The 12,614-nt window shown below is 37.3% G+C and overlaps 1 long non-coding RNA gene across 1 annotated transcript; it reads right to left on the bottom strand.

Moving 5' to 3' along the window:
• Window positions 1–534: 534 nt before the first annotated feature.
• LOC139363360 (uncharacterized) lies at window positions 535–11,394 on the bottom strand. The gene is made up of 3 exons (XR_011623592.1): window positions 11,263–11,394; window positions 9,132–9,314; window positions 535–1,528 (listed from the first exon to the last, which is right to left on the bottom strand). It is a non-coding gene; the product is annotated as an uncharacterized lncRNA (long non-coding RNA).
• Window positions 11,395–12,614: the final 1,220 nt, after the last annotated feature.

The raw sequence follows: 12,614 nt of genomic DNA, 5'->3' as shown, positions 1-12,614 counted from the left end.
AAATTAACAGAAGTGAGATTCTTGGCTCAAAAGGTACATGAGTATGTAATTTAATTGCTATTGCCAAATTCTCTTCTAAATTATTATAATTATACTAGTTGGCATTCTTACCAGCAATGGATAAGAGCTCTTGTTTTCCCACAGCTTTGCCAACAAAATACGCTGTCCTACACTTTTTAATTTTTGCCAGTCTGATGGGGGAGAAATGGCAACACTTGGCTGCAGTATTTTGCCCTCTGTAGATGCAGGATTGGGCAGCCGGGCTTCCACCCCAGAACACCCCAGTGCAAGTGCATTATGCCACACTCGCTTCACTACCTGAAGCATCCCTGCAAGAGGCCCTTTGTGTCATCTTCTGGTAGCAAATCTCAGGCAGGAATATTCCAGCCCAACAGAACATATCTTGTAATGACCTCAAAAGGCAAGTGATCATAGTCTTCATTCCAGTTCTCCCAAGGATTGATTTCTTTGCAAAATTGCTTAACTTCTACTCACCTTCCAGTTCACAAACCAAGAAGTACCAAAAGGGGAAGACATAATAAAGCACACAAGCTCCTGATACACCCTTGTACCAGGGAAATGACTTGACTTTCCTTGACAGAAATAAGAAGGGCTATTTCCTGACTTTTTCAAGACATCTCTGTGTACTAGGAGAAACAGCAACTACAATAACATTAAAATGTTGTTCCAATTTACTGATTATTCTACTGGTCCAAAAGATGCCACTTGTAGAAATCCTTTTCCAGCAGCAAGTGCCAGAGAATGTCCCAGACGGGGGGTGCCTCTAAGTTAAGTACTACCCTCTAAGTGAGATCTATGGATATCTCCCAAGCAGTCTGGGGAATGGAGTGTCTAATTATGAAATCACTGGCTGATGTTGGAGGAAATGATGGAACTTCTGAGAAATTGGGTGACATGGCCTTTGCTAATATCTGCCCTCAATGTATTTAATGCAGAGATCTGCCAGTTAACACAGAGTGAGCTTTTCACCCACACCCTACCTCAAGGCTCTGGGACCTCAGATGTTCCTCTCTTCAATGAGAGAGCAGGGGAGACTTTGTTTCCTGCTAGCTGTGGCATCTTTCCTTCTCCCCATCCTACTCAGCCAGTTCCAGATCCCTGGCAGCCCTGTGTGAGCTCACTTATTTTAACCCTCTCATGCCCTGCCTGGTCACCTTCCCCAATCTTGCAAGATGCTGAGGGATCAAAGCAGTATACATCTTCTTCTATACACAAAGACTTCTGGAATGGACTCCCCCACCTAGCAAGTGAATAGCTTCCTGGGAGACTTTTTAATAATTAAAATAGTGGAGAAGAGAGGCAGGGAGGAAGACAGGGAAGTGGGAGGCTTATAGGATATAGCATGCTATAAAACCTTCTAAATTCACTGGTGACCAGGCATAGTGGCAACTTGCCTAGTCGATTTCCATTCCAATCAGTTCTTTTTACTAAGTTGAGTATCCAGTCGATAGATGAGCTGAGACCTTTAAATCATCCAAATTCTTGCCACCTGTGAAAGTTTTGTAGTCTGGCAAAAGGAACAATAAAACCAGTAACAAAACTGAGTAATTTAAATTGTTTAGACATTTTCATTATCCCCATGTCTACTCTCAAATAGCTGTGTCTGGTGTATGTTAAATGATTATGCAAATGTAAAGTATAAAACTAACCAGCTAATTTTTTTGTACACAGTTTGAATCCCACAGATTAATAGTCCAATTTCTCAAATAATAAAATACCAACACACATAAGCTAAGTACCTGGCACATAGTAACCACTCAAGTGATTTTTGGAAGAGCTAGAATTTTGTGAAAATTTTTATGTGTAATTTCATACATGCCTTTTCTGGGGAGAGAGTTTATCATTATTTTCAATGAACTATTACTCTGCTATCCCCACCCCAAAGGATAGCAACAACCAGGTTAGAGTATGGTATTATTTTAAATCTGTGTTCAATGTTACACATGTATTACAGTAATAGACCTTTCATTATATAATCTCATACTTAGTTGCTAAGTATATATAACATGGTCTTTGCCATAATTATTAGTGACTATTCAAAACACTGAAAAAAAAGATATAAGCAAATGTTAATTTAGTACATTAATAATGTTCTTGAGTGTTATTATCTATTTAGCTTGAAAACATTTTTTATCCATTTTTTCTTGCCAATAAACAGTTTTCTTTTCTTAATGGTGTTACCTTCTAAGAATATTTACTTTAGAAAAAATATAAATTTTTGCAAGTATGAACCACAAAAGATGTTTAACATTTAAGAGTTTTTATGAATCATTCAACTGTTGGCAAGTACTAAGCCTATTACCATAAAATTCAGATCTTTTAGTACATAAAGTACTTATTAATTTGAAAACCAAGCTATTAAAGTAAGACAAATATGGAAATGAATTATGAGATACCTGTGGGAGTTTTAGGGAAATGAATTATGAGGTACCTATAATGACAGGCAAGATAAAGAGAAGAAACATGACAAAAATCTAAAGAATGAGTGAATGTTTGACATAATACAGCTCAAGGCCATATAAATTACTTCCACCCAGAATTATTAACTTAAATTCCAAGACCTCAAGCAAAATGTCGTAAAGCAGGAAAATACATGAAGTGCCTCTCTGGACTTCATTTGATCCACAAAGAAGGACTTGGTGACACCATGGGAGTGACAGAAACAGGGAAAAGTGGCCATGTCATCTTGGAGTTCACAAAAATAAGAGAGTGCAGTGCTGGACATTTCTGGACATACATTACAGACCAACTTCAGAAAGTTCTAGGGAGAATCAGTATATCCCAACAGCCAGAGGCACAAAGGACAAAAATGACTCATGAAGATCAAAGATCCTGAGAAATGAAATTCTGACCATATTTTAAAACAACTCAAAGAGATGAAGTTGTGGGATGCGAGGGATGGACATCAGGAGAAGCTGGCATGGCTGTACAGGCAGCTCCCTAACAAGCCCAGGATTTTAAAAGACCTAAGTCAAAGATGGAGGAAAGCAAGGAAAAGCAAAGGCAAGAGCAAACAGCAGTGCAAACTGTTCAGAATAGTGTCAGGGAAGTGAAAAATCAAAGTAAGCAGAGACTTGAATTAAGAAAGAGAAAAAAGTTATCAGCCTAAAAATAACAACACTTGATAAATGTCAAGTTGTGCAAACCATGAAGTATATATTATTATTTCCTTTATTTTATAGAGGAGAAAATTAAGGGGAAAAGAGGCAATGTAGCTTCTGTGATATCATTTAATGTGTAAATAGTGAAGCAGAGATTTCAAACAAGAACTTCTGTTCCCTACTCGTATCTCCTTTCATATGGAGGAACATCCTTTAACCTGGCCTTCTTCATCTCTCTCATCCTTCTACTGTGATGATAAAGGAGCAAATACCTGATTGATAAGTTTGGAAGGAGAATTTATACTAACCAGCCCCTTCCTCCTTCTCTCTTGAGAGAGAGGTGCCCCAGCAAGCACATGTCCTTAGATGCTCTCAACCTTGAGATAACTTAGAGGTTAAGGCCTTGCCTCCTGGGAGAAGATCTGCAATAGCCTAGAGATGCCTGTGACTGTCTGGGAAGGTCTGTCAAATCCTGGGGTGCAGCTCCAGCTCACTAGCTCCCAGACATGTCAAATACTCCAACATCAGCTCTATCAGTCATGCAGATATGTTTGTTTCCCATCAGCCTCAACTTTATGGGCTCTATTTCTTATTTGGTTCCAAATACAGTTTCTCAAAGACTTCAACAATCCCCTTTTTAATCTGACCTCAAGCCTGAGCTCCTAACCACTAAGCAATACCACTTTGCTATGTCTTATGTAAGATGGATTATGGCTTACAGATAACAGAGGTAATTACCAGGTTACTTTGTGACTACCTTTTCCAGAAAATTGAATATTTTTTTCTAAATTAGGAATGGCGAAATATGATTAAGGGAAAACTGAAAATCAAGACAAGAGATGGAAGAATAAAACACCCTGTAAATTCTTTGAATAAAGTCAAGTTCTCAGACCCAGAAAATGATATTGCAGCCTTAGGTAACCACTTACGAGTCACTATTAGTCACAGTGGAGAAATCATGGAGTATTGGAAAACGTCTCCAGAAGACTGGAGATGGGAAAGTGCCCTCAGTCTTAGTCAAAAACCTTAGTCAAAAGGCTAAGCAATGGTAATCTCAGAAATTACAACCCCCTAAACATCAACCCCCCCAGAAACCTATAGAACAGGTCTATGAGAAAATAATATATTGAAAAACTATAGTTAAGATGAGTCCACTAAAAAAATGTAAATTCATTCTATTAACATTTCAAATATGTTTTTTCATGCATTTATCAAGAAGTACTAAAAAATATAGCATATTTTATTCTATAAAATATAAGTTTATTCTATAAACTGAAGGGTCCAACTCAGTCTGACAGCAATTAAAATTTTTTCTCCCTGTTGGAGAAATCAATTTGCATAAGAATAAGAGGTTCTTCCCCCAGGCATCTTCCCCACCCAGGACTTTTGCTTTTTTTTCCTTTTCTGCACTCTGTCAGCACTTAACACAGCCCCACACTTAAGCCTTTTTTTCTTTTCTCCACCCTGTCAGGAGTTAACTTATAAGCAAGGAGTTTTCCTTTCTTGAAAGGCATCAGACTAGGACCTCAATTCACAGGACACTTGTTTCCCCTCCCTTGTTTGAGAAGGACCCAGTGCCTCAGTTTCACCTTAGCATTTGGCTTATGATAAGGAGGCAACAGCCAGTCTGGCGAGGGACACCTGGGGCTTGATGAGTCTATGCACTCCCTGAGGCAGTTCTTTTGTTCCAACTGAATTCCAAGCTTCAGTCAAAGCCCTGGGAAAGAAAAAATCTGAGGGATCCAGAGGCAGATGACAATAGAAGTTAAAAGGCACAGCACAAATGAGCATGACTAATTCTTGCCAATTAAGCCAAGCCTTCCATTTAATGGATAAAGGTCATGCTAGTATCCATGGCATAAGTGAGGTCTAGAGAACTCAAAGGCTACTGACACCAGAGGGAAAGGCAGCACATGGGTAAGAGCAGATATTCCCACCTCCTAGCCTCCCCCAACATTAGCATGGGTGAAAGCCATATTGGCACCCATGGGCAGCACCCTGTTGAGGTTGCTGGGACTCGGGAATATAAGGATGAAAAAAGGAAAGAAGATGCTTTCTCCTTCTCTCCCTCATGTACCCTTGGTATTTGCTAGGAAGATAAAGGAACCAGAGATGCTTAGCTCCCCTCTCTCTAGATGAGTAGCCATTCATGTTCAGTCTGTCCCCCATTTGAATGCATCCTGAACCCCTGGGGCTCCTTTGAAAACAAAAACCTTCTTTGTCCCTTTTTCCTCCATGATCCTCTCTTCACAGATGGATAATTGTGTTTCTGTATTCCAGGACACTCCCCTCAGATGCATCCTCCAAACTGAGAAAAACGGATTTCCCAAACCTTAAACTGGTTGGCTTAGAATTGAGGTCAGGGGAAGGGAATCCAGAAGCCTGACATGCTGGCAAAAGGGTAAAAAAAAAATTTTTTTTTTTAACTAGTTGGACTTTTATCTTCTCTCTCTCTGTGCAAACTTGTACAAGTAATGATAAGGATCACTCTTTATATTCTCTGTAAAGTTTTGATTAATGAAAAACAATTTATGAGGTTGGTCTTAAGCTCTAGCCAATCTGGTATGCTTTGTGTGTCTTAATTGAGGCTTGTTGGTTTCACTTGTGAGGTCACTTTTGGTAAAGTTCAAAAGCCAGAAATATTGACTGCTTGGTATTGCCAAAGTTAATAAGGAATTTAAAAAGAATTTAAATTTCAAAATTTAAAATTCTTAAAGAGCGTGAAACTTAATTAAAAGTGAATATCCAAGTTATAGGTATATTTAAAAGGCCTTGTTTTTCTCTTCTTGGATCTTGTTTTGCTGGAAAAAGGTTTTTTGTCAGTCGACTGAATTGCTTTTCTCCTCTTTGTTTTGCCAGTCAATGCACGCATAGTAGGCCCTACAATAACTTATAATGCCATAGGACTCCATGGGAAAAACAGAAAAGGTGCCACAGATTCTATTTTAGAAGAAACCTCTGTTTTCTTTATGGAACCCCAGGAATTAGAGGCAGATAGATCCCTCTTAAAATCTGTTTTTGTCTGCCAGCTATGCCTGTTTATTAGGCCATAGAAATTGCATGCTTTCCTAGTCCTGCTCTTAAAGGGCCCCATCCAGAGACCAATAATTCAATTAGGAGATTGGCAAACAAAAAATTTTATAGCTACTGGATCTTCTATCTGTGTAGTTATATAGGTGTTGTGTGTGATGTCTATAATAAAAAAAAAGCTCTAATTAATTGTCCTAAAGAAAAATAAGTGATTATATCAAATATTTTGTGAGGGAAAAATAAAAGCTGTAGCACCTTTTACTTCATATGACTTTAATCTTTGAGAAATAAAAACAGTCTTAATGATTATTGGTAAAATGCAAATGTTGTTAAAATGTAAATAGGTGGTCTAAATTATACAGGTCAGATACTAGGTTTGCTAAATGTTTTAAGGTTATAAATTGCTTATTTAGCTGTTGAGGACTGTCCCACTTGCCAGCCTCACAGTTGGTAAGGCCTGGGTACATATGGAATTAACCATACCCTTAACTATGTTGGAAGAAGTCAGAATTTATTGATGCCTAGTGCATAACTAAAACAACTTGCCAAATCTTACATTAAAGTTAAAAATTGGTAAGAGGTACCATTATAATATGTAATTGAGACTGCTGAAAATAGATTTACATGCAAAGTGTGTAAGAACAGTAAAATGTGTTTTTAGTAAAAGATTATAGGACGGCATGGAAATGTAAATTTTTGCCTAGGGTAAAAGGATTGTTTTAAATTAGGTAAGAGGAAGCTAAAGGTTTAAAAAAGTTATGGAAAGTTTCTAAAAATTAATTTTGCAAAAGAAATTCTATGTGTGAACATTTACTAAATTCAAAAGGGTATTATATGGTTTCTTTGTAAATTGATCATTGAAATAAAAGCACAATAAGGTTTTTTTAAGTTACTAATCTGCCCTTTAGCAAAATTTGTAAAGGGTTATAAAAGATTTATATGAATCTCACCTAATGGTCAAACTGGTTAAGACTGGATAGAATTGTCCATAAGGTTTCATTTAGAAAATTGGGTTGACACTAATAGTAAACTAATGTAAGGGTAAAAGTTGACTTTCTCTCACTCATACAAGATTTTAATGTAATAGTAAAGAATAATGAAAGATTTACATTTGCCTTGCAGATAGACTCCTAAGGAAATGAAAGAGAAGACAGGAGACAAATTGTTTGGAAAAGCTAAGTCTTCCCTCTTAATGAGCAAAGGTTTTTACCTGGTTTAAAAATTTTTGTGACACTATTTTGGCAAAATAACTAACTGATGGTAATCTGGAATTCTGTTTCATAGCATCAAGTGTTTTAAACCACTAACATATTTAATAGGCTTCCCAAAATCAAATTTTGGCTTCAAGGTTGTCCTTCCTGACCCCTAGTTTTTGGATGCTACAGAGGGCCCTTGAAGCATCCAAAGAGGGTAAAAAGGATTACCTGATGTCTTTAGGTATATGGGATTGCCAAAATGATGTTTAATCTTCAGGTTATATTTTAGTGAATAATAATAATATCTGTTCCAAAATAGTACAGGATTTAAAAAATTCTAATGTCTGAGTATTTGTTATCAGTCACAATTAAGGTTGTTATATTTGGTCATACAGAGATAACCAAATTTCTTTGTCAATAATGTTTTTGACTGTAACTACCCTGGAAATTTTGTTATCCATAGACAATTGTTGTCCTGTTTTGATCCTCTTTAAAAGTGGTTTATAATAAGCTATAGAACTTTGACAGGTGCTCTCAAATGCAGGTTTCTGATAACTTTGTAAATTGTGACATTGGAATAAAGGAAAAACATACAGGACTCATGAAGAACTGAAATGTTTAGAAATATCAATACAAGAGTTAACTGAATTGACTAAACTAATAGAAAACTGAAGTAATCTTTTTTAAAACTTTTGCTTAAAACATTGCTGATCTTTGTTTTGTTTTTCAGAGTCAAGGAAACTTTTATTTTGAGCTATTTACAGTCTTTAATAATTGAGTAAGGTAGACTCCTGTGAACAAAATTTGGAGCATGTTTGTTTCTCTTTGCATGGTTCCTATAGAATTTGGAAACTATCTGTGAGTATTCTTATGACAATATAGTTATTTTCATCAGTGCAATAAGAATCTATTTTCTTTTGCAATAGGATGCAATTGGAGAAGCTGGTTGTTTTACCAAGGCTTTGACTGGAAGGGTATACTTCCCTTTAAGGAATCAAGTTCGACTTGCAAAGCTGATAAAAGCCCCTTGGGGAAACCGGCCTCATACCTTGTCTACACAGTCCCCGTACAAGGTTATTAATCTGTAGTGAGTGAAGAATGTCACTTTCTAATAGGCCCCAAAACTGCATATTCTTGGGATCCCAACAGGAGAATAATTCACTCAACTCATAGGAATTTGAGGGTACAAACCCCTGGCTGGTCTTGGTTTTTAAAAGTCCTATCTGAGATTCCTTGTGGAACAAAGTTCTATCAAAGCCAATTTTAAAAGACTGTAAAAGTAATTATTCTTGCTGCACTTTATGCAAGTAATAAGGCCAAGTATAAGACTAAAGTTTATTTTGCAAACAACTCAGTACTATTATAATTTGTTTTTAACAAAAATGAGGACTGAGAAATTATGTTTCAAGACTTACTATGCATTTGTCATTAAATTGTAGACTCATTAGTTGTTGTTAAGTTTTTCACCTACATTTTAAACTAACCCTGCTTATTCCCGTGAACCAACCAGCAATCTCCAACTGCAGCCCAGAAGAAACAAAAAGAGATGGGTAGTATAAAAATCTGGATCAATATTCTAGTTCTGGGCAATTATCCTGCAATTCCTGCCAGGTGATGGAGGTGAATGGGGTGCCCATAACCTGGAGGTTTCTTGTTTTGGGAAAATAAGACCAAGGGAGCTCACCAAAGCCAAGCCCCATGCACCCAAATCTTAGCAGGCAAAACTATAGCCACCAGTTACCTGGGCATGCTGGTAGCCTTGGAATTTTTGAGCTGTCCTTACCTTTACCTTTTGTTTTGTTTTGATACATGTCTTCTAATAACCTGGTGTCTCTTCTTGCCTTTAGGCCATTGAACTCCAAACAATCATGCAACCAGAGGCTCAAATGATGGCCCCCTTTCACCAGGGACCCTTAGATAGGCCTCTGAGGGAGAGCTGACTGATGTTATTCAAAAACAGCACCCCCTGTCAGCAGAACGCAATTAAGATCAATCGTCATCCTTATCCTTATTCTAACGGCTGTTAGATGTACTTCTTTAGATGGGGGAATGATAGAGGCAGCAGAAAGCAGTTAAGATCAATCATCGTCCTTATCCTTATTCTAACGGCTGTTAGATGTACTTCTTCAGACGGGGGAATGATAGAGACAGCCAAATGCCTAGGCAGATAAGGAAGAGTACCCAGAGAACCTCCGACCCTCCAGGTCATTGTGCACAGGGGGCTTGCCTAACCATACCTACGGTGAAAACTTCTGTCCCTTAACACATGTGCAGTAAGAGAAATAAATCAATGTGGAGTGGCTCAGACTAAGGGCCCACATGAACACTGGAAGAATGGGGTGGAGCCACCAGGAATCCGCACCTTATGCAGGGAAGGGACATGGCCTCTTCAGCTTGTGTGTAGTGGCCTGGTATTCAATTTGTGAGGTAGAAACCTGCGTGCAGGACCCCTCTTTTTTATGGAGAGCTTTCCTTTCACCAATAAACTCTGCCCTCTTCACCTTTCAATGTGTTCACCTGCCTAATTTTTCCTAGTTGTAAGATAAGAACCCAGATTTGGCTGAACTAAAGAGCAAATAAATCACCAGACTCTGATTGTGCTACTTTGCATATGTTATGACATGCATGGATAAATTTCTGTTAGAATTGCCATGGTAGGGAATTCATTAGCAGCTGGAAGGATGGTATTGATCAGTGGTTATCAAACTTTAGTATGAAGGACTTGTTAAAACATAGATTGCTAGGTCCCATTTCCAGAGATTCTGATTTAGTAGGTCTACAGAGGATCCCAAGAATTTGCATTATTAACAAGTTCTCAGGTGATACTGATGCTGCTGGTCTAGAGGCCACACTTTGAGAACCACTGGTCTAGATTATCTCCAACTTTCATTCTAATGCTAAGATTCTGTGTTTCAATAATCATCTTAACTTTTTTTCATGAGAGACAGATCTCTACTCTCTTGGGTCAAGACTTTAACACAGGAAATTTAAAAAAAATCATATCACTGAGGAATATAGTTTAATCACTTAAGCCACTATATCTACTTTTCCCTCACTTCTTTCTTAAAATGCTGTTTTTCCCCCTTTAAAAAAAAATTCTGGGTTTTCCCTTTTTTTAAACAGTTAAAATGCTTTATTTTATAACTGGTTAGAGGAAAAACCAAACTACTTTTTCTTTGCCTCATTTCTTCATGATTATACAATTTTGGACACTGTTATTATTGTTATCTCCCAGGAAATTACATTGGAAAAACATACTTAATGCTATAAAGTAAATGATCAATATTATGTAATGAGAATATTGTTACAGTGTTTTAAAACTCTGGAAAGATGAATTTTTTGGCTTAAGGTGAACATGGGAGTGGGTGTTTGTTGATAAAAAGATGGGGTGTGTGTGTGTATGTGTGTGTACATTCCACAAAAGTGTAACGTTTCATCCTTAGTTGCTTCAGATTACTTTACCATACTATTTTTTTTAACATTTTCATTATTTGGATTACAGCACCCCAGGGGTCTTTAGCTATTCCAAGAGGTGTCATGCAATTCTGAAAAGTTCCTCAGAATAACATTTTAAGTTACTTCAATTGAAAAAAATAAATATTTGCTATACAGACATTTTCTAGTCTGGTAAAAGAGACAAGGATAAATGTTCACACTTGAAATATACAAAATATCTGGACATTGCTTATAGGGTATTCAAACTTCCATTCAATGCTAGTTCCCAAATGAATTACAAATGAAATACCAGCATCTTGGCATCTACATCAACATAAAACACCTGACACATTTTGAAATGAAAAAAGAAGTTCACATTTTCAAGCAGTTCTCAATTATCTCATTAATAGATCATCTGAAAGAGCTGAAAGCCCTAATAATTATTTTTCTTTAATTTGAGACTGTGTTTTTGTACTTACAGGTGAAGAACTGTTTTCCTGATGTCCTAAGAATTTTATTCCATTAATGTTATAGGTGCCACTAGAGGAGCTGGAAGGTGTTCCTGGGCTTTTGCAAAAGAAAGCTTTCTTCTCAAATCAATGCAAAATCTCTTCTAACTATCCCAGAGCTGGGGGGAGGAAGCAGACAGTATGTGGATTTGAAAGCACTTCTCGACCTTCAGGTAAAAAGAAATAGCTTAGATATTAACATTATAATTACACCAATTACATGCTAACTTTATTTGATTTTCAAAAATAATCAGGCCCCTGCTAATTGTGTGTATACAGAAAGAAATGAGAGTCTGTATTCTTTGTAAACACTAAGTACACTTTTTTGTTCTCTATCAATGAGCAATAGGCAGCATGTGGATCTCAGATATCTGAAGACAGGGCATATGGGCTGATTAAATGGGGTGTTAGGAAAGATCTGAATTCAGGTTAGCACTGCCAGCCCTCTGTTCCTCCAGTCCACTCCCTGTAACCAGCTCCCACTGACTTCATCACGGCCACCCAATTTCTTCCTACTCCAGTGTTTCTCAACCCTTTAAACCAATGCTAACTTTTCATAAATATAAACATCTTATTCACACTTTCCCCAGAAATTTTAACACATTCCTTAGGACTAGGGGAGTAGAAACTTCAGTTAGGAATCTCTGTATTTTCTTTGTAACCCAGCAGCAAAAACAATGTGGTTGTGTTTTGTTTTCTGGAATTGCCATTATAAAAATAATAGTTTTATTAGGTTTTTATAAATAAAACTAAATTATAAAATTGAACATGTCTTCTCAAATTTTTCACCTGCCTCTAACCATCCCCCACTTCCCAGAGATTCTAGTATTTCTCTAAGAGCCCATTCAAAAAGTTAAAAATTATTACTCTAATTTCTACATCATGACCGGGACCTGCTGTATAACTTGTGGGGCCTAGTTCAAAATGAATATGCAAGGTCCCTGTTCAAAAATTATTAAGGATTTCAAGATGGCTACAGTGGAGGATTAAACCAAGGCTGGGACCTTTCTAAGCTTGGAGTCCTGGGTGACTGCACAGAATACATGCCACAAAGCTGTCCCTGATCGTGACTTTTTAGCTTCTGCTATTCCTCTGATTGACTTTCTCTGTGTGTTTCCTGATTCCCAAGAGCAAGGATCTGATTGGCTAAGATAAGCATTTCATTCCAGAAGTTTTACTGGTTGCTGGCAGGCATATTCATTGGAGAGGTCCCTTGGTCAGTCAACTATGTCAGAACCAAGCAGTTGTGTGATCAAGGTGGGGGATTTAAATGGGAGTAGAGAATGGGTCTACTACTACAGTACATGGTCACCAATGTAGCC

This window comes from Macaca nemestrina, chromosome 5 (assembly GCF_043159975.1).
Source record: "Macaca nemestrina isolate mMacNem1 chromosome 5, mMacNem.hap1, whole genome shotgun sequence".
NCBI classification, from domain to species: Eukaryota; Metazoa; Chordata; class Mammalia; order Primates; family Cercopithecidae; genus Macaca; species Macaca nemestrina.
The sequence above is the reverse complement of the archived record's forward strand: the minus strand, read 5'-3'. Positions and strand labels throughout refer to the sequence as shown.